The sequence below is a fragment of the Mauremys reevesii genome, linkage group 22 (assembly GCF_016161935.1).
Source record: "Mauremys reevesii isolate NIE-2019 linkage group 22, ASM1616193v1, whole genome shotgun sequence".
NCBI classification, from domain to species: domain Eukaryota; kingdom Metazoa; phylum Chordata; order Testudines; family Geoemydidae; genus Mauremys; species Mauremys reevesii.
In genome coordinates this window covers 6,823,364-6,844,741 of record NC_052644.1, presented here as the reverse complement: position 1 = coordinate 6,844,741, position 21,378 = coordinate 6,823,364, and the positions used below count along the sequence as shown (strand labels likewise).

The 21,378-nt window shown below is 56.8% G+C and overlaps 1 protein-coding gene across 2 annotated transcripts in view; it reads left to right on the top strand.

Annotated features, from left to right (window-relative positions):
• The first annotated feature begins 8,917 nt into the window (after positions 1 to 8,917).
• Positions 8,918 to 21,378, top strand: part of PPP1R13L (protein phosphatase 1 regulatory subunit 13 like) — a 30,912-nt gene continuing 18,451 nt past the window's right edge. For both annotated transcript variants that reach the window (XM_039509652.1, XM_039509651.1), the window contains exon 1: positions 8,918 to 9,045. The gene's annotated coding sequence lies outside the window, so the exon portion shown is untranslated. The remainder of the gene's footprint in view (positions 9,046 to 21,378) is intronic.

Genomic DNA, 21,378 nt, shown 5'->3' with positions numbered 1-21,378 from the left:
TCGCTCCGGCGCCTACCTGGGCTGCAGCTGCCGCACTCCCCGGGACAGGGACTTTCACCGCCCCCTCCCTGCTCCTGCTCCTGCATCCCGTGTCCCAGAGCCCCGCACGGCCTGGCCCGCACCCGGGCTCTGGCTCCTGTTAGCACTTGCAGCCGGGGCCGATCCAGCTAGGGGAGAGTAAACGCCCCTGGGAACAGGAAAGTGACAAGTCTCCGGGGTGGGGTGTTACAGAGGGGAAAAGGAGCGAGAGACTGACCGGGGATAAGGAGAAATAACTGGGGAAAGCAGCGCCCGGCTCTTTTCTACTGCATCACCCCCGAGTAGATTGCTCCTGAGCTCTGGGTGAATATCCCGCCGTGTCCAGGGTCTCCCAGCTCCCCCACCCCGCCTCCCAAGGGAATGCACATAAGTGTCTCCTTCCTGCCAGGCGTGAAGGAGGCGGAGGTATCATCACCCTTCTGTCACATGAGGAAGACAACAAGCCTTGGGAACGTGCATCTGTAGCCCACGGGGTGCAGTGTCGCCGTGCCTGCTCCAGGAGGTGTTTGTGCTCTATTCCTGCTTGAAGGGCACCGAACAGGGCAGCAAAAGGCTTGTGTCCATTATTGTTGCTGCACATCCCTTAAATTAGAATAATAATGCAATGAAGAAACGGGAGATGGACTAAAAGGGGGAAATAAAAGGAGGCTGTTAATATACTTTGGTAAGGAGAAGATTGAGATTGAGCCAGACAAGGCTGCAAAGTGACGATTATAATAAAATAGAAACACCTAGGTGTGTTGAGATCCCATCGACATTTGCACACGACTCAAAATTGAGTGTAACCATTACACACTGACCCTGTTATTGGCCTCTCCTCGGCACACCTAGGCTGCCCTGGACTGAGTTGGGATAACCAGTTCCAGCGAGATCGGGGTCTCCATTGTGTCACATGCTGCAGAAATCGCCGTCAAAACGAAGGCCACAATTTTCACTTGTGCTGTAAAACACTAACTGAGATTAGGGCCTTCGTTGTACCAGGCACTATACAGGCCCTAACCGACACTGGGGACCCCATTGTGCCAGGAAGAGATGGATCTGCTGTTTACACTGCCTGCTGTCTCTCAGAGCAAAATCTTGCTTCTTTCCCCCACTGGGAGTTGAACAAGCATCATCTGGGTGAAAACCAGAAATCCTGATATCTAGACAGAGCTGCTGTTGTCCCTGCCTAATGCCATGTCTACAGTGTAAAGTTGACTTAAGTTATGTCAATGATCATAAGTCATTTTAATAACCTCAGTGGAGCACATCCACAGAACTCTCCTTGTGTCGGCTGAGTGCGTCCACAGTCAGAGCGACAAAGAGAGTGTTGCATCGTGGGTAGCTATCCCACAGTGCAACTCGTCAGTCCCTGTTTGCTGCTGGAAGCTCTGTAACAGATCACGGTGCATCATGGGGACGTACTGGCTGTCCCACAATGCAGTTCTTTCCATCCCATCATTCCATGGGCTTCCTACTTTGTTCCATGCCATTTTTCAACAGCACTTGCAAACTGTGCACCCTCCTTCTCTGCCTGGCAGCACAGATGAGCTGTTGACTACTCTGGTAGTGAGCATGATGAACACAATGCGGCTGGTCCTGCAGTATTTCATGAGCTGTTAAACAGAGAGTGAATCGGTGATGCCTGCCTTGCTGTTTGCCATGGAAACAAATAACTGAAGATATCTGCTGGCATTCCCGGAACAGCTTGCCAGGGTGGACCGTCGGTACTAGGCTCAGGAAACAAGCACTGAGTGGTGGGATCACAGCATGATGCATGTATGAGACGATGAGCAGTAGCTGCAGAACTTTCAGATGTGCCAAGCCAACTTCCTGGAATTGTGTGTGGAGTTTTCCCCAGCACTGCAGAACAAGGACACCAGAGAGTTGTCAACATGGCCTTCATAAAATGTCTTGCTGGGAGGGGAAGGGGAGAGAGAATAGGCATTTTCTCTCTTTATTTCCTCTCCATTTTCTGTTCCTTTTTCTCTTCCAGGATCATTCCTTCCATTTCAGATTGTCCAGTGACGCCATCCCCACTTAGGAGCAGAAGGATCCCATCAACTCAGGATGAATCTGAGGGGTGAATTGCTAGCAGTGAGGAGACCCAGCAGCTCTTCTGGGACTGCAGCTGAGAAATAGCACCCTGTTCTCTAAATTCTCCCCCAAGGGGCTCTGGGGAGCAGGGCAGGCATGTGTGATGCATTCTGTCCAATATTCCCCTCTGATCCCAGCCCAGAGACATGCCAACTGCCCATTATCCCCAGCCTTCCTTTAGCAGCAGCAAATAAGGGATGTTTCCCATTGCCCAGGAGACCCCAGCCTGGGATTAAAGGCATCATGGGCGCCAAGTTTGTATAATTTTTGGTGGTGCCCAGAACAGGTCCAAGTCCTGCCCCCCACACCTGCCTTGTAAGCCGATATATAGCCTACCCCTGTTCACTCTCCCCGCCCTGGGTGGCAGCTGGGACCCCATGTAAAATGGGGTGCTGCAGCACCCCCCGCACCTCTAGTTCCTGCGCCTATGAAAAGAAAGTTAAGCGTGCCCTTCAAGTTGATGCTCAGTGGACAATTGTGAACAGAGATACTGTTGACATCAAAATGTATGTAAAATATAAGCCCAAACATTGGTGGAGCCAGGCCCACATTCCAGAATATTGGGGGAGCATGGGCACCACGGGCCCATATAACTCGCCATCTATGAAAGGCATCTCTGAGTTTTTCCTCTCTCCCTTCCTGGGAATCAAGTTCATGTGTTTACCAACAGTTAAAGAAGCCTCCCCCACACCCTTCCTTTATGTCTGAATTAATCTCTCATTCCTGAGTATCTAGCAAAAGAATCCAATGTCATTATAGTTCCCAGGGGGTGGAGTTCATTCAGTTCTCAGCCTGCATCCTTTTCAGCCACATTCCTGAGGACATTGCACCACTCCTTGGGCATTTCATTTCCCTCCTCAATTTCACACACAGACACAATTTCCTTTACATGAGCAGCACAATCTTTTTCTGTCTCTTCTCTGAGCCGGGGCGTTCAATTCCATCGAAACTTTCTCTCCTGCAACAGAGATGTGTGGTTAAACAGAGGGGACGTGAACACCTTCATCTCTCACCGTGAGATGTTCCCTCTCCTCTTTCTTTCTGTGGCTGGGGTTATTTCTTGGAGTGCCAGGGATGGAATGAAAGGCTGAGGAAAAGAAAAGAGCCACTAAGCTCAGGTTCCCAGGGAAAACCTGACCCCTGCTATTGGAATCCCTGAGCTGCAGGGGAGATGAGTGAGAAAAGACTTGTCTCAATTGTCAAGATGGGGAATGAACAACTCTCTACAGCCATGTCATTAACCACAAACACACTGGAATTATGCTGCAGAGAGAAGGGACATTGGCAGGGAATGTTGTGATTCAGCCCTGGCCACACTTACACAACTGCACAGCAGTGAGTGTGTTGGGGAAGCTGGTCTAAGCAAACAATTGGAAATGATCATTCAGTGAAATGCCTTTTCGATGAGAACACTGCCGCAGTGCAGTGAGACAACTGTGCTCTCTAGTATAGACATGGCCGTAGTCTTGTACAATACCACAGAGAGTCTTTTCAGTAGCCCAGACCTCCCCCCACCACCCCCACCTATGGCCAGCTGATAGGGTGACAAGTTGTCTGGTTTTCAGCCAGAACACCCGGTTGAAAAGGGACCCTGGCGGCTCTGGTCAGCACTGCCGACCGGGATGTTAAAAGTCCAGTTGGCGGTGCTGCGGCACTAAGGCAGGCTAGCCCCTACCTGTCCTGGCACCGCGTTGCACCCTGGAAGTGGCCAGCAGGTCCGGCTCCTAGGCGGTGGGGGCACATGGGGCTCCACATGCTGCACCAGCCAATGGGAGGTGTAAGCCATAGAACATTGGAGTTGGAAGGGACCTTAGGAGATCATCTAGTCCAACCCCCTGCTCAAAGCAGGGCCAATCCCCAACTAAATCCCCAAATGGCCCCTCAAGGATTGAACTCACAACCCTGGGTTTAGCAGGCCAATGCTCAAACCACTGTGGGGCAGTGACTGCAGGTGAAAGCAGCCTGCTTTAGCCCCCCTGCTGCGCCACTGACTGGAGCCGCCTGAGGTAAGCTCATGTGCCAACCCCCTGCCCCAGCCCTGAGCCCCCCCAAACCTGGCGCACCCTCTTGCACCCCAATGCCCTCATCCCTGACCCCGCCCCAGAGCCCGCAGCCCCCAGCCCTCACCCCCTGCACCCCAGCCCCCTGCCCAGAGCCCCCTCCCACACCCTGAACCCCTCACCCCAGCCCCACCCCAGAGCCCTCACCCCTCCCACACCCCAACCCCTGCCTCAACCCGCAGCCCCTCCCACACCCTGAACCCTCACCCCCAGCCCCACCCCAGAGCCCTCACCCCTCCCACACCCCAAGCCCCTGCCTCAACCCGCAGCTCCCTCCCGCACTCTGAATCCCTCAGCCCCACCCCGCAGCCTGGAGCCCCCTCCTGCACCCTGAATCCCTCATTTCTGCCCCACCCTGGAGCCTGCACCCCTAGTTAGAGCTCTCGCCCCCTCCCGCACCCCAACCCCCTGCCCTAGCCCAATGAAAGTGAGTGAGGGTGGGGGAGAGCGAGCCACCGAGGGAGGGGGAATGTAGTGAGTGGGGATGGGGCCTCATGGAAGGGCCAGGGTTAGGGTATTCGGGTTTGTGCAACTAGAAAGTTGGCAACCCTACCAGCTGGGGAAAAGATTACAGGCAGCAGAGATCTTAAAAACAATTAAATAACAATAAACCCTTCAGACTAAGTGACCAGGTAGTTACAGCAACAGTTTGCTAATCTTTCCTCATCCTTGTGGGCCACTTTTATTCTCTCCCCCCACCCCCATCTTTCTTAAACAACCATTTCCCTCCTTCAGTTCAGGGTCAGTCCCACATTCATCGCTTCCATACACACAACAATTCATACACACACGGTGCAAGAAAATGCTCATCAAGGAATCAGAGGCACCTGCTGGATCCCTGCCCCTCTGCTTTATAGAGACCAGTGGGGGCTGGCCGGGAGTCAAGGGCTGGATCATTTAAACTACAGTGGCAGGCACTAATAGTAAAGTTGCTGAAAGCAAAGGAGTTAAAAGTTGGTGGGTCAATGTCCCAGCCTTGTTATATATAACTCCAGAACTTGATCAGATTGAACTGCAGCCATTTTGTGTGTCCAGCCATTGTCAGCTGAAAACCAAACCCCACATAGCTAGGAATGGTTGTTAGGACTCTGAGAGGCAGCAAGGCCAAGCAGCTGCATGATCACAGTTTTGCTAATCAGAATGGAAAGATGGGACCGAAAAGTTAACAGACCATGAGAATGGAAGGGAGTAAGTGGATAGCGACCTTGCTGTTAAGAGCCCCTGACAGACACGTTTTATTGTTGTTCTGACTAGTAATATTAGAAATGCTTTGGTGATCAGAGACAATGAGCAATTTGTTGAAGTTAGAATTGCTGACCCAGTAGTGGTTACTGTGGAATATGTGTTTTGTAAGCGTTAGCTACAAAAGATGAAGTAAATTAAACACCTCGGAGCAGTCCAAGGGAGCTTTTCTTTGGGCAAGGAGTGGACATCTAAACTCTCCATCAGCTAGACAGAAGGAAGCCCCCCAGTAGCCCAGCTAGGGATCACGCCAAACCCTCTGAGACTGTGAGTAACTATGTTTGAGATGCTCTGAACCTGTGTGTGTGTGTGTGTGTGTGTGTGTGTGTGTGCGTGTGCATGCGCGCACTTGAGACCTGATAAAAGTAGTTTTAGGTGAAAGCACTCTGGTTTGTATCAATCATTCACCAGATGGCAAGAGCTGTGTCCCCACTGGTTTATTCCTGGCACCACCTGGAGAGAAACAGTTCAGTTACCCCTGCTTTGGGTTCAAAACCCTGGGTAACATTGTCACAGGCCACCCAGTCACTCTGTGAAAGATACCAAATGGCCCAGTTACTCTATGAAAGGTACAAATGGCCCCTTCTGGCTGAAAGAACTTGGGAGTGGCTGTTTAGTTCAGGGCCGGCTCCAGTGTTTTTGCCGCCCCAAGAGGCAAAAAAAAAAAAAGCTGAAATCGGCAGCAGCTCTACCGCGGCCACTTCATTCTTCGGGGGCAATTCGGTGGCAGGTCCTTCCCTCCGAGAGGGACTGAGGGACCCGCCGCCGAATTGCTGCCGAAGAGCCGGATGTGCCGCCCTTTCCCCTTGGCCGCCCCAAGCACCTGCTTGCTGCGCTGGTGCCTGGAGCCGGCCCTGGTTTAGTTCACTCACTGAGGTTTGATTCCTGTTTTGTGCATTGTGTTTGAGAATGAAAATCATAAACTCCCCCTGGGCATAATGAATCCATCCGCACATGTTATTGCCCCTGCCCCCGTGCAGACAGACTAATGGAGAAACACTGTTGATTCAAGGGGACGACTCCCCAGTGCTTGGCCAAGCAGCCAATCTCCTCTCTTGAAACATTGTCACTTGTTAAACTTTTTGCTAAGTGGGTACAGTGCTGCTATTTTAAGTGTGAGGTTGTGAGTTGAAAATTGCTAGACCCTTAGACCAGCTGTAGGTCAGGGGGTTGGAGCAGTGGTCTTGGACTGCCTGGCTCACTGTCTCTAATCTTGCCGGGCCCTAGGTAGCTGTCTCAGATTTGGAATCTCCTCACTGGTGGCTTGTCACTCATTCCTTGATAGCTCATCTCTCCTCAGCATTAACCTCCCTCTACCAAAGGGACCTGGGCAGGGGCTCCATAGCTCAGGGGGCTAGAGCAGTGGTCTTGGATTATAGATGTTCTGCAGACTCCAGCATACTAGGTCCTGCCCAAAGAGAGCTGGTCCCTGCCCCTGGGAACCTCCTGCACAGACCAGTCACCCAGACCCCGGCTGTGCTAGGTGCTGCACACACCAGAACAGAGCCGGTCCCTGCCCCTGTGTGACAAAGTTGGGGATTTTTGTAGTGTTTTACATTAAAAGTGTGTGCGTGCCTCAGTTTCCCCATGTGCTGCATGTTTAATGAGGTGGGAGAGGATTTGTTGTTGCAGAGGACCAGGTGTGACCTCGCCTAGCAGCAGGGACCCCCGGACAACAGCCTGGAGATGGGGGACCCTAACAACTGATGACCTGATGACTAAGAGGCCCAGCCCAGCTTGGCAGTCAGCTGGTTCTGGCCAGTGGGAGGACAAAGGGCTGAGGAGAGAGGACCCTGGTGACCTGACCAGCCAGTTCCAGCCAGAGGAGAGAGGGCCCCAGCAACCTGTTTACCTGGGATGGAAGACATAGGACAAGGAAGGAGCTGTTGAGGAAGATGATATACGATGTCTTGGCTGGAAGGACGGGGCCGCTCAACTGGGGAGAGGAGCAGCCAGAGCCCACCTGGATGCAGAAGAGACCTAAATGTACTGTGCTCAGGGGTTGCTAGGCCCGAGGGCCTGGAGAGTTTCCTGTGCTGGGTTCAGACGCTCAATAAACCCTCCTGTTTTACCCTGGCCGAGAGTCGCTCCGGTCTAGAGAACGGGGTGGCATTATTCCCTCTGGGAGTGGAAGCCCCGGGGGTCCAGAGTGAGTGGACTTGTGAGGGGGCCCACGGCGAGAGACAGACGTGCTGAAGGCTCAGAGAGGTGCAGTTCCAGGAGGCAGAGGGGCTTAAGCCCATGAGAGAGAAGGGCTGTCACACTGAAGGGGGTTCCTCCCAGGGACTGTACAGAGCTGGGAGAGAGCACGAGTCCTGTGAGTCTGTGACACCCTGTCATCCACCTGCACAGACCAGTTACCTGGACACCTGAGCACTAGGTGATGCACAAAACAGAACAGAGCTGGTCCCTGCCCCTGGGAAGCAGGACCGGCTCTAGGCACCAGCAAAGCAAGCACGTGCTTGGGGCGGCACATTTCCAGGGGTGGCATTCCAGACATCCTTTTTTTTTTTTCCAGAAAAATCCACCAATGTATGAAAAAAAAATAATACATGAAGATCAAAAAAATCTCCAGTAGTGAGATAGGAGCGTGACGTGAAAAATATCACGTCGTAACACAGTCACTCACAATGTGAACGTGCCTAAATGTGCAAATGTTAACAGTTATTGATTAATTAAATCAGGAATCACGATTATTTGTGTGTACTGTGCTGCTCTATCGGCGCCATTCACGCCAATTTCCGTGTCGCGTTGGTTATAGGGCTAAAATGCCGGGACAAAAACGAAAATGACTTTCCAGTGCTTCTTTTTTTAATTTTAAACAGTCAAAACAAAACAAAAACCAAAATAATAATAATAATAAAAAAATTGCAAAGTGCAAACGTGTAAAAGTAAAAAAAAAGGGGGGGAGAGGGTTGGCCAAACATTTTTTTTGCTTGGGGTGACAAAAAACCTAGAGCCGGCCCTGGTGGGAACTCCCTGTACAGACCAGTCACCCAGACCCCTGCTGTGCTAGGTGCTGCACAAACCAGAGCCTGTCCCTGCCCCTTGGAACTCCCTGGACAGACCAGTCACCCAGACCCCTGCTGTGCTAGGTGCTGCACAAAGCAGAGCAGAGCCAGTCTCTGCCCCTGGGAACCCCCCCATGTACAGACCAGTCACCCAGACCCCTGCTGTGCTAGGTGCTGCACAAACCAGAGCAGAGCCTGTCCCTGCCCCTGGGAACCCCCCTGTACAGAGCAGTCACCCAGACCCCTGCTGTGCTAGGTGCTGCACAGAGCAGAGCCTGTCCCTGCCCCTGGGAACTCCCTGGACAGACCAGTCACCAGGAGCCCCGAGCGAGCGCTGGGTGCTGCACAAACCAGAGCAGAGCCGGTCCTTGTCCCCAGATCTCACCCTGTTCTGGATGAGACGCAGGACAGAGGCTGCCCCGCCCTGGCCACTGGAGCCTCGGGGCTCCGGAACCGCGGTCCCAGCTGGATCCGCGGGAGAACTACAGCTCCCAGCGTGCACTGGGGCGCGCCCGTTCCCTGTCCCACCTGTGCAGCTGCCCGAACCTGCTCCCAGTGCAGCGCGGCGCGGCGCGGCCGGAGGGAGCTCGGAGGGCGCAGGCAGCGCCCGGCGCCAGGTCAGTGCCAGCCCCGCGCGCTCTGCACCGGCCGGGGGTCGCGCAGCCCGAGCACCTGCGCCCGCTGTGCGGGGGGACTGGCCCGTCCCAGCGGCGCTGCCCCGGGGGCGGCTTTCGGGCTGGGGGGGCGGGGGTCTGCCGCCTGCCCGGGGCACCGAGCGGCTGGGGGCGGTGGGGCGGGCGCGCCTGGCGCGGAGCCGGCTGCAGGGAGGGAGCGCTCGCCCGCCCGGCGTGGTATGGTGGGAAATGCTCCAGCTGCGGGGTGGGAAAGGGGCGCCCCCCCCCCCCGGCGTACGATTCTGGGGGGGTTGCTGGGAGGCGCTGAGACCCTCCTAGCGCGCGCTGCGCCGGCCGCCCTGACACGTGTCTGAGCTTGTTCGGGGCACGGGATGTCGGGCTGGGCTTTGCTGCAGGGGGAGAGAGCTGGACACAGAGCTGGTGGGAGGATTGTGGCTGGGGGGCCTGGTCATTGGTGTTACCCAGGCTGGAGGGGGAAGCTCTGGTCATTGGTGTTACCCAGGCTGGGGCAGGGAGCTCTGGTCATTGCTGTTACCCAGGCTGGGGGCGGGGAGCTCTGGTCATTGCTGTTACCCAGGCTGGGGGCAGGGGGAGCTCTGGTCATTGGTGTTACCCAGGCTGGGGGTGGGGGCGGGGGGAGCTCTGGTCATTGGTGTTACCCAGGCTGGGGGGGGCGGGGGGAGCTCTGGTCATTGGTGTTACCCAGGCTGGGGGGGAGGGGGAGCTCTGGTCATTGGTGTTACCTAGGCTGGCCTTGTGGTTCCCTCTGGCACTGCTGTCTCTTGGCCAGGGTAGCCATCCCTGGGGTCAGCTGGCCACGATGCCAGGCCCGGTGCTCTGGTCTGCAGGGGGATACAGCATGGTGCTGATCTGGTCTGGCTCAGGGTTTGCTCCCAGCTGGCATTTGGCATTGGACTGTTGAGAGACCCCGTGCACTGGGACCCTAACCCTTGCTCCAGCCACGCCCAGGCAGGCCCCAGAGGAGCTGGGGAGGGGTGCTGCCAGCCCCAGGAAATGCCTTGACTTTGTCTCAGTAGATCCAGCCTCCATGGGCACGGACCGGCCATGCATCGTCTGGTTGGGACTCCGCTGAGCTTCCCAGCCCCTCTTCCGCTGTACCATGTGCGTTGTGGGTGGGGACGTGAAACAGCAGCAACCTCAGGACTGATTCTGACCTCGCTCATCCCAGTGTAACCTAACTCCCCATTTACCCAGGGGACCAGGCCCGGAGCAGCCTCAGGGACCCCCTGGGCTTGTGCAGGCTCCAGCCCAGCCTGCACATGAGTCACTGGGATTAGCCTGCAGTCTGGAGTGAGCAGCCTGAGATAAGTGCACATGCCAGCCAGCCATAAAAGGCTCCTAGTGGCTGGCTGCATTCTGGCCTCTCGCATTCTTATCATTAGCTGATACCGGCTTGTCAGTGACCCATGCCGGGGGCTCTGGGAGCTGCTGCATGGCATGCTGGCAGACAGCCTGCAGAGACTGGCATTTGCAGGCCCCAGCTGGGATCCGCCACGTCCAGTAGCTGGGGTTGCTGTGTCCTGCAGCCCAAAATGTAGCAGAGTGGCTATCAGCCCCCAATGGCGTTGCTGGGCTGGTGAAACTTAACGGCATCCCTGGGCTGGCTGCGGTTGGGCCTTCCTACCACCCTGGCCCTTGGTTCAGACTCCTGCGACCTGGGTGGCATGTGATGCTCCTGGCTGTATGGTTCGTTCCCCGGGTGTCCCTGCTCTGCCAGGCTGTGGGAGCTTGGTGGGCCCATGCTTTGCCCACCATGCAGCATGGGGGCAGGCAATTGCCCATTTGAATGACTGGGCTGAATCTGCTGAGAAAGAGCTGGAGATAGCCATGTGGAGAGGTGTGAGCAGCTCTTGCGGAGTGTTGACTCTGGACCCTAATGCTGACAGATGGTCATTAGCTCTCTGGCTGCTGATCATGTTAGCAGAAGCTTGGGCAATGTGTTATCCAGCGCTGTGCCCAGTGGCAGGTTCGGAATGTGAAAACAAATGTATTTGTGTGAGCAGGCAAGCAGATGGGCACCCCCTATGTAATGGGTCGTTCTCTGTGCTCTCGGCTTCCCCAGGCACCTCCCGGTCCAGTCCTGGCTGCTGCTGGTTCCACAGCACTGGGAAACATTACTCATAGACTCATACCGCCGAAGACCGTCCACAACTGAAGGACTCTCCGACGAATTGCCGCCGAAGACCAAGAAACAAAATATTGGGTCAAATGGTGTCCCGACCGTACTCTGGTCGGGATGTGGGACAAACTCCTCAAAATCGGGACAGTCCCAATTTTATCGGGACGGCTGGTCATCCTACTCACCTCCCCCGCCCCGTGTGTCTCGGCTCCACTCGGGTGGGGTTGGATTGCATTGGCCTTTCTGAGGTGCTGCTGGGAGGTTTGAGCACAGACTGGCCCTGAATCCAGAGCCCCCAGCTCGTGGTGCAGAGCTGCTGGGGAGGGGGGCTGGGATTGCAGGGACCGAGAAACCTGCTGCTGGGATGCGCTAGGCTGTGCTCATTGTTCACAGTGGGCCTCTGTTCCCAGATTTGCCAGGTAAATATCGGCAAGGAGCTCATGCGGCAGAAACTGGCTCGTCTCCACTCCCCAAGGGGCCCTGCCAGCCAGGCTGGGATTGAGCAGCCAGCCCAAGCCCAGCTGCTGCCAAACCCCGCTCTGGGTTCAGTGAAGTGGCTGCAGCCTAATTGCTCCACCTGCTCAGAGGCTTGGGAGCAGGGACATCACACAGAGAGTGTGGGCAGACCAGCTAGATGGCAGCATAGGGCGGGCACTGGTAGCCGAACCCCTGGGGCTGCCAATTTTGCACGTTTCGTGGGGCCCAGCTCATTGGGTGAATGGTTCATCAGTGATCCCTTGCAGAGCCACTGCTGCCAGGGAAAAGTGAGGGCAAAAAACTGCATGTTAAACGCCCAGTTTGCACTGGTGCCAATTACGTCACATGGTGCTGGGCACAGTAAATTGGGCACTGTGCTTCCGGAAGTGGCACATGGGGCTTAGCTGGGGCTGCTCTCCGCTTGTAGGCAGTGCCAACCCCAGTGCCCCAGTACAGTGCTAATGAGCGTTGTGCTGCAGGCAGCCGGGTAGGGGATCAGCAGCGGGTGCTGTGCTGCAGGCAGCCGGGCAGGGGCTCAGCAGTGCTGACTCCAGTGTGGTGCCGGGGGTCGCTATGCCCATAGAGATGCCATCTTTCAAAAGAGATGCTGGTTGCTAAAGATCCTGTGACTTTTTGCAGGAGGGCGGCGCGTTAGTCACAGAGAGGGGCCCACGTTCCCACTGGGTGTTTGGCTAGTTCCCCTGACATTCCTGCTCTGCTAGGCCGTGGGGGCTTCGTCAGCCCGTGCTCCGCCCACCGTGCCGTGCAGCATGGATGACGGGTTGTGGTGCCCATTCTGTATCTCTCGAGGCCCCGGTAGTTTGCTGTGGGAACCTTTCTCGCTTCCTGTCCCAAACTGCACTCAGTGTTGCTTGTGTGGCTGTTTAACGAACTGCCCTGTTCAGCAGTGGGTGAAATGATTCCCATGTGCACCCCCTGGGCCTGGTTCTCCCGGGGCCGTGTCCTCTGGCTGCTGTTTACACCTGGCCTCATGCTCCCCACTGTGGGGGCGGGGCAGGTCCAAGGTGTGAGTGCGGCTCTTGGGTGTTTGTGTCAGGCAGAGGAGCGAGGCACCTGGGCTGGGCAGCAGGATGTGCTTTATGAGAGTCACTCCCAGACGCCGGGCACGGCCGCAGAGCCTGCCCTGCTATTAAGGGCTTTGGTGCATTGGCTCAGCCTGGCTGGAAGTGGCTGTTTGATCTTCTGGCCGGCTCCCAGCACTGATTGCAGCTAGATGGTGCTTGTACAGATGCAGAGCCACGCCTGCCTGGCAGCACGAGTACACGCCATTCGCATGAGGCAATCGCTGTTCCTTCTTCCTCCCTGGCTCCACCTCCTGCTGGGGGGTCTCCTTCCTGTTTGCCTGCTCCCCCCAGCTCTGTGGCGGCGCCTGCAAGGACCTCCTTTGTGCAGAATGGCAGTTCCTGCCTCTGCATGGCTTCCTTGGCAAACCCTGAGCTCCATCAGCTTCATTCTGCACCAGGCGTGCTCCCATGGGAAAGTGCCTGGAGGGTACCAACAGCCCCACCCCAAACAGAGAGCGTCTGCTTTGATCGGGCCTTGCTGGCTCAGGGGACAGGGAATTCCCCTCTAGGGGTCGCTAGCACCAATCTGGCCTCAGGGCAGTGGGATGGGATGGCTTTGGGGGGCAGGGAATGGGGCACGACGGGCTGGCTCGGGGGGCACAGAATGGGGCTTGAGGCCTTTCCTCTCTAGGGCACCAGCCCATGTTGCTTGCTAGTGATTGCACCGTCTCCCCTCTCTGCTGCTCCGTGGCTGAGGTGAAGGGGGTTTGATGAGGCTCAGCCTGTAGGGTAGGGTCCCATCGCCAACCTTGCTGTGGCCAGTGGCACTAACTGACCCCTTCCATATAACCTCAGCAGAGAGGCTCGGGGCTGAATGGGCCATGGTCAGCCAGGCCCACTTGATCCCTGGGGAGTGGGGATCCCGGCTGGGCTGGAGCCTTGTGTCTGTGGGGCTGGGAGTGCAGCTCCTGCGGGACAGGACCAGTCCGGGGCCTGGCTTTTGAGCTGGCATTATCTGCTGGCTCCGGAAAGGGTCTTAGCCCCAGGTCCCATGCAGGGGGGAGCTCTGGGTGTGGAGACAGGTCCCATCAGGCCTGGCCGGCCCTCCCGGGCCCGGGGCAGGACTCAGTAGCATAGTTACACCCAGGGAATGGCGTTCACCCTCTTCTCATCTGGGGAACGTGGAGCCCAGCATGGGTTGATTTGTCCACTTCTGTTCTTACACTACCCCCCTGGCAGCACTGGCCCCAGGGCTCCAGCCTGCCCTGGGGAGCCGGGGCTGCTGCCTGCAGAGCTGTCCCCTTGGCTTCCCCCAGCCCCCCTTGGGGCTGGCTTATCCCAGAACTGCCCTCGTTGCCTTGGGCGCAGACACACTGGGGGATCCCCCCCCCCAGCTGACAGTGGAGGGGTGTATCTGTTTGCGGTTCCAGCAGCCGTTCTTCTGCCCCGGGATCCAGTCCCTGTTCTGCTGCAGGCTGCCTGTGGGACGAGTCACTCAGCCTCCCTGGGCCTCGGTTCCCAGCCGTACTGCGGGGAGACTGCTGGGGCTGCGAGGCGCCCAGGTACTACGGTGGTGGGGACTGGAGGTGAGGGGCGTGGGTAACTCACGGTAGTCACGCTGCAGCTGTGGCATCCAGGAGCAGGGGTCCCGCGCAGCGCCCCACAGTGACTCCAGCGCAAGCAGGGCTGGCGCCGATCCTGGGCATTGTGGCAGCCTGGTGGACGTGCGGCTCCTGGGAGCGTCTCTGGCAGGTCAGCACCAAACAGGCATTTTCTTTAATTCCTATGGGATTCTGACTCCGGGAGCGGGGCGGGGTCTCGCTGCACCCCGTGTGCTTGAGCAGGACAGTGCTTACCCGGTCCCACGCTCACTGGCTAGATTCCCCTTGACTCCCATCATGCCCCAGAGCAGGGTGTTCCCTGCCTGTCTGCGCTGTGGCATCACCATGGGTGAGGGCAGCATGGCCAATGCCAGGCAGAGCCTGGAGGTCTGGCTAACCAGCCCATGCTATGCTGGTGCGGTGCCATCTCTGGGAAGCTCTAGGCTGGGCATCCTATGGCCATGCCTGCCAGTGTATGTGCACCCGTTCTGCTGAGCTTTGGAGGGGACGTGTCTCTGGCTCTGTCGCCATCGCATGGCCGAGGGCTGAGCTCTCGAAGAAGCCAAGAGGTCAGGGGTGCCTATGGAATTCAGTGGGGCTAGGGTGCCCCAAACTCCCCAGGCTCAAGAGTGAGATGCTCCTGCCCTGGCATGACTGAGGGGCTGCTGAGCCAGCGGGGGGCACTGGCGTAGAACCCCATGGTCAGGGAGACTTGGGCCAGCTGGAATTTAAACACATTTTGTTTAGGAAGCAAAGTCCATGGGATGGGGTCGCCTCCCCCAGTTTGGCACATCACGTCTTCCCCGGCTCATCCCTCCCAGCACCTTCCTGGTGCTTCACAGCCCCCCCCCCCAAGTTTATTTCTGTGGCCTTCAGGGGCACTCACTGAACCTTGCCTGTGTCAGCACCAGCATTTCCTGCAGTGCCCACCCTAGAGGCCCCTGGGGCTGGGGGTTGCCGACTCCTGCTCCAGGTGTGTGAGGCGGCTGCTGTCCCTGAGTAACTGGGTTCCTCTGCGGCTCAGCCGTGCCTGGGGTCACATCTTCCCCTGACTAGGAGGCTCTGAACTGCACTCTGCCCCAGAGACCCCAGGCACCACAGAAGAGGAGAGTGGCTCAGGGTCGTGTCCTGTGGGAGGGACTTGGGCTCCCCAGAGTGATGTGCACTTTAATACAGCTAAAGGCAAGGCCCTGCATCTAGGAACCAAGGACAGTGCTCACGCTGGTGGGACGAGGAGCAGGGACTGAAAGGGACTTGGGGTTACAGTGGACATCAGCTGAGCCACCACTGGGGCAGTGTGGCTAAGAGAGTGAACGTGATCCCTGGGTGCGTGAACAAGGGATGCCGAGCAGGAGCAGGAAGGGGGGTCACCTGGGTATATGGCACTAGTGAGACCCTCACGGACCCTGTGCCCAGTTCAGGGGTCGTCAGAAAGGGGACCGATGAACTGGAAGGAGCTCAGAAAAGAGCCATGAGAGCCGTACAAGGGCTGGAAACCTGCATTAGAATTTCTTCAGTCTCTCTCCCTGCCCCAGAGAAGGGTCCGAGGTGACTGGATCTGTCTGCAACACCCTGGGCAGGAGGGTTCTGGGAGCAGAGGGCTCTGCAGCCCAGCAGACAAAGGCAGAGCACGGTCAGTGGCTGGAAGCTGAGGTAGATCCAGAGCAGCCAGAGGGTGTAGCCGTGAGGGGTGTTAACCAGCCACGGGAAGGCCCCCAATCTACTGGAGGGTTTAACTCCAGACTGGCTGTATGTCCTTGAACGCTTCGCTCCGGCTCCACCAGCCTGGATGGGCTGGGAGGCAAGGCCCTGCGGAACCACTGTGACCATCCAGACACAAGCCAGGGGATGTCAGGGGGTTAGATGGATGCAGAGGATCTAGGAATAATCGGGGAGTTACACGGGGGACACATGAGGGCTTAGCAGGGAGAAGGACAAAGCCCTGACTGGGATAATTTAGTTGGGGATTGGTCCTGCTTTGAGCAGAGGGTTGGACTAGATGACCTCCTGAGGTCCCTTCTAACCCTGATCATCTATGATTAGGGAAGGTCTGTGCGGAGCCCTGGGTTCCTCTGGGATGGGGTGTAGGGGGAGTGTCAGCTTGGGTCAGGTCTGGCTGCCATCAGGTCACAAGGTCAGATTTGCAAAACCTTTCCTGTGCTGCAGCTGTGACACTGGTGTGTGGGGGGCTGGACCCGGAGCTCCAGCCACCTGAGGCCCTGGTCACGGGGTCCCATCCCACCCTGGGGGGCATCTGCTGATGGGTAGCCCTCCATGCAGGGCAGTCTGTGCTCAGAGGCCCCCACCTGCCAGAATCTGGGGCCATGAGGCCAGTGCCACTTTGCTTCTGGGTTGAGCCAGGGAAGGGGTGTAGTGCAGTGAAGGGGACCCAGCCCCAGACTCCCAGGCCCTGCAGGGGAGGAGCATGCTGGCCCCCACAGACTCCTTGCCGAGCTGGCAGTAGCAGGTGGCAGCCCGGGTCCAGGGCAGTTTGGTCCATGATGGTGTCTCCCGATGGTGACATTCAGGGCTGGGGCCCTGCTCCTGGACCGGCGAGAGCCAGTTTGCTGGGGGGCGTTGGGCAGGTCTGTCTGCCTGGTGCATCCTGCGGGCTGGGTGGCTCCAGCTGCGCGTTACCTGGCTCTCTGGAATTGGGTGTGGCTGGTTAGGGAACAGGTTTCCCTAGTGGGCGGTGGAAAAGCGAGTGTCTGGGACATGCACAGTGCTGCGTGTTACTCACCCGCCCGCCAGCGCCGCCTGGGAGCCAGGGCCATGCAGGGACCTGCGTGCCAGCCACGCAAGGATGTGTGGGACGTTCTGCCGGCTGGGGGGCACCAAAGCCACCGGTGCCGCAGCCGGCTCGGAGCTGGGCTGGACTGAGGGATGGAGAGCGGTGGCACCTGGCTGGCGCCAGCTCGCTGGCCCTGGGGACGGTTACAGCCCACTGCCGGCTCACCCCTGGACTCTCTGCTCCCTCAAGGCAGGTGCGGGAAGCCAGGGGTTCAGTGCTAGGTGCAGAGCTGTGCTGGGGACGGTACCACAGCACCTCCTGCCAAAGCCCTCCTCCTTCACCCCTTCCCCTCCTCTACGCGGCCCCAACGGGCCGGTGCCAGGACTAGGCCCCAGGGGGAGCCCTCCCGAGGCCCAGCCATGGGCAGCATATGAGGAGAAGCTCACAGGGGGTCTGGCAGGAAACACCCCCCACCCCCTTCACAGGCAGGCAGGTAGCTCCTGCCATTCCTCCCTGGAAAAGCCCCTTTGACCTGGCAGATCCAGTCAGACCCGCCTGAGAGTGAGGAGAAGCTGGGAACAGGGCAGGTCCATGGCTGCCAGTGGAAAGCTGAACCCTGTGCCGAGGGTCCTGGCTCCCCGGTCCTCAGGTGTCTGCTGCCAGCGCCGAGGTAGCCAACTGCATGGCCAGGCCGGTCTTCCTTTCGGTTTGCATTTGCTCTGGGGAAAGTGACAACGTCGGGGCTGCTTGCCTGGTTCTGCAGAGGCTGGTACCAGCCCTTCACCTGGGCCAGGAGGCTTGGACAGCTACACACTCCCAAAAGCCGTCTCTTGGGTGCCCGCTGGTGTGGCTGCACCTGTCGGGTTTGGTACCCATAACTGCCTGGGATGCTCGGCCGTGTGGTGCCCACTGCTCCGCTCATCAGCCCGGGGGTGAGCAGGAGTTCTGAGCGGACAGATCCCACCTGCAGCTCTCTCGGGAGCTATGGAGACAGCAGGGGTTGGAAGGAGGATTCCTGGTTTCTGTCCATGGCTCTGGGAGGGGATGGGAGGGGGGGGTCTAGTGGGAAAGAGCAAGGGGCTGGGAGCCAGGACGCCTGGGTTCTGTTGAGAGCTGTGGGAGGGGGCTCCCCTCCATTTTCCCAGACAGATCCAAACTGAAACTCCCTCCAGCCGTCTCACTCAGCCTCCCCCCCCCCGCCCCCTCCCCCAGCCTTTGTCCAGTTTCCCAGGCAGAGGTGTCACCTGGCCTCCAACCCCCTCCTGGGTTCTCATGTTACATGCTCAGGTATCCTCCCTCAAGGCAAGTCTCCCATACCCAATGCAGACAGTCCCAGCAAAACTCCCCTGCAACCTTCCCTGGCCAACACTCCCCGCTCCGCATTCAAAGAACACATCAAGAACATTCCCGCTTTGTCACACTAGGCAGTTAGGAAGTTTTTCCTGAGATTTAATCTAAATCTGCTGTGCTGTAGTTCGAACCCACTACCCCTTGTCCTGCCCTCTGTGGCAAGAGAGAACAACTTATCTCCATCTTTCTTAGGGCAGTATTTGAAAACCACTATCATGTCCCCCCTTAATCTCCTCTTTTCCAGACTAAACATACGCCGTTCCTTCAGCCTTTGCTCATCTGGCTTGCGTTCCATCCCTCTGATCATCTTTGTCACTCACCTCTGGAGCCTTTCCAGTTTCTCCACACTCTTTCTATACATTGGTGACCAAAACTGGACACACTATTCCGCTGAGGCCTAGCCAATGCCAAGTAGAGCGGTACTGTCACCTCCCGTGACTCGCAGGCTACGCTTCTGCTGATACAATCTAAAATTGCGTTTGGTTTTTTTGCAACAGCATCACATTGTTGACTCAGGTTGAGGTTGGGATCAACCACAACTCCCAGATCCTTCTCAGCCAAGCAAGTTATCTCCCATTCTGTATTCGTTCCCGCCTCCCGAAGTGTAGCACCTCACAATTAGTCTATAATGTGCCACAGGACTCTGCTGCTTTTACACCTCACAATTGTCTTTGTTGAATTTCATTTTGTTGTCTATACCCCAATTCTCCAATTTATCAAGATCCTTTTGGATTCTAGCTCTATCCTCCAAAGTGTTGGCAATTTCCCACCCCCAGCTTTGTGTCATCTGCAGATTTGATCAGTGTGCTCTCTATACCTACATCCAGGTCATTGATAAACATGTTAAACAACATCAGACCCAGAAGAGATCCCTGCAGAACCCCACTGGAGACCTCCCTCCAATCTGACATCATTCCATTTACAGTTACTCTTTGTTTGTGGTGGTTTAACCAGTTACGTATCACTCAATGGTTCCACTGAGCCCACATTTCTCCAGCTTACTCATGAGACTGTCATGTGGGACTGTGTCAAAAGCCTGGCTAAAGTCCAGGTTATGATGTCCACTGCATTCCCCCCATCCACCAAACCAGCTACCCAGGGAAAAGAAGGAAATCAAGCTGGTTTGACATGATTTGTTCTTAGTAAATCCATGCTGGCTGCTAGTCATCACCCCTTCAGCCTCCGGGTATTTGCAAATGGGATGTTTTATACATTGCTCTAGTAGATCCCAAGTATCAAGGTCAGGCTGAGTGGTCTGTAGTTCTCTGGTTCCTCCTTTCCCCCACTTTTAAAGATGAGCACCACGTTGGCCCTTCTCCTGTCTTCTGGGACCTCTCCTGTCTTTCATGAGTTTGTAAATATTATCGTCAGTGGCTCTGAGATTTTGTCAGCTAATTCCTTCAGCACCTTGGGGTGAATAGAATCATAGAATATCAGGGTTGGAAGGAACCTCAGGAGGTATCTAGTCCAACCCCCTGCTCAAAGCAGGACCAATTCCCAACTAAATCATCCCAGCCAGGGCTTTGTCAAGCCGGGCCTTAAAAACCTCTAAGGAAGGATATTCCACCACCTCCCTAGGGAACCCATTCCAGTGCTTCACCACCCTCCTAGTGAAAAAGTTTTTCCTAATATCCAACCTAAACCTCCCTCACTACAACTTGAGACCATTACTCCTTGTTCTGTCATCAGGTACCACTGAGAACAGTCTAGATCCATCCTCTTTGGAACCCCCGGCCTTGCTGATTTGAATTCATTCCGGTTGGGCAGAAGATCTGACATGTTCTCTACTTACCCCGTCCGCTTTATTGTCTGTGGTAACTTCGCTGGTCGTCCGGTCACATGTTGTTGTTTGTGTGATGACTGAAGCAAAATAGGCATTGAGCAGTTACTGGGTCGCCTTCTCCATTGAGCAGAGGCCCCACACCATCCCTGGTTTTTCTTCTCTGTCCGACGTATTTGTAGAACCCCTTGTGGTCGTCTCTAACATCCCTGCCAGCTGTAGCTCATTCCTTGCCGTGGCTTTCCTGATTTTGTCCCTACACGCTCGCGCTGTTCCCGTGGACGCTCCTTGGTGACGTGCCCCTCCTTCCGTTTCCCGTAGGGTTCTCAAGCCCTGACTGACTGGCCAGCAGCAACGGGCCTGGGGCCTGTTTCACCTGAAGGGCTGTGCTGATCCCTGGTGCCCCATTTCCCTCCTGGCCATGGGGACCCCCGGTGCCCCTCACCTACTTAGAAAGTTTATGCAAAAATGGTTAAGTACAGAATTGGGGTTGGGCGGGGGATGCGCTTTTCCCATGATCTGAACCCCCCTGGAGCTTTTCGGGGTCTCACACGCATGCCCAACAGTTGCTTCCTGTTGAGAGCTTGTGAAGTCCCATGGAAGCTGCTGGAATCCCCACTGAAGCTAAGAGTCAAGTGCGTGCCAAGGGGCTTTCCTGGAGCGGGCTCTTACGGGGCTTTGCGAGTGCATTTGGGGGTGGGGGCTGCCCCCTAAGTGTGTTTGGGGCCAGGTCTCCCCAGCGTACTGAGCTCCTGGAGAGCAGTGCTGCCCGTGGCTCCTTCCCTGGGTGCCTTGGCTGGGTTCTCTGAGGGGACTGGGGTTATGTGGGTGCCTGACACTCCTGGTCTCGGCGCTCCCACTGTCTCCTTCTCCTGCAGAGTGTCACAACTGAGCTGCAGCCCCCCCTGGGGACATCTCCGTTCAGCCGCAAGCTGGCCTGGGGAGCTGGTAGGAAGAGACTGGTGCATCCTCCATGGCTCTTCCTGTTTCCTCCTGTCCTGGGACCTTCATCCTAGAGCAGAGATGGGCAGGACCAGAGCCTGGAGAGCTGGGCTACTGGAGCAGCGGCAGTGATACACAAGGGGGGACAGGAGTGACCTACAGGGCGATGCTGCTCCGCCTCGGAAGCACCAGGTCAGGCCGCGTCAGCCCCACAGAGCCTCAGCCCCCATGTGCTGCAACGTCTCTGTATCAGTGTCTCCCAACCTGCC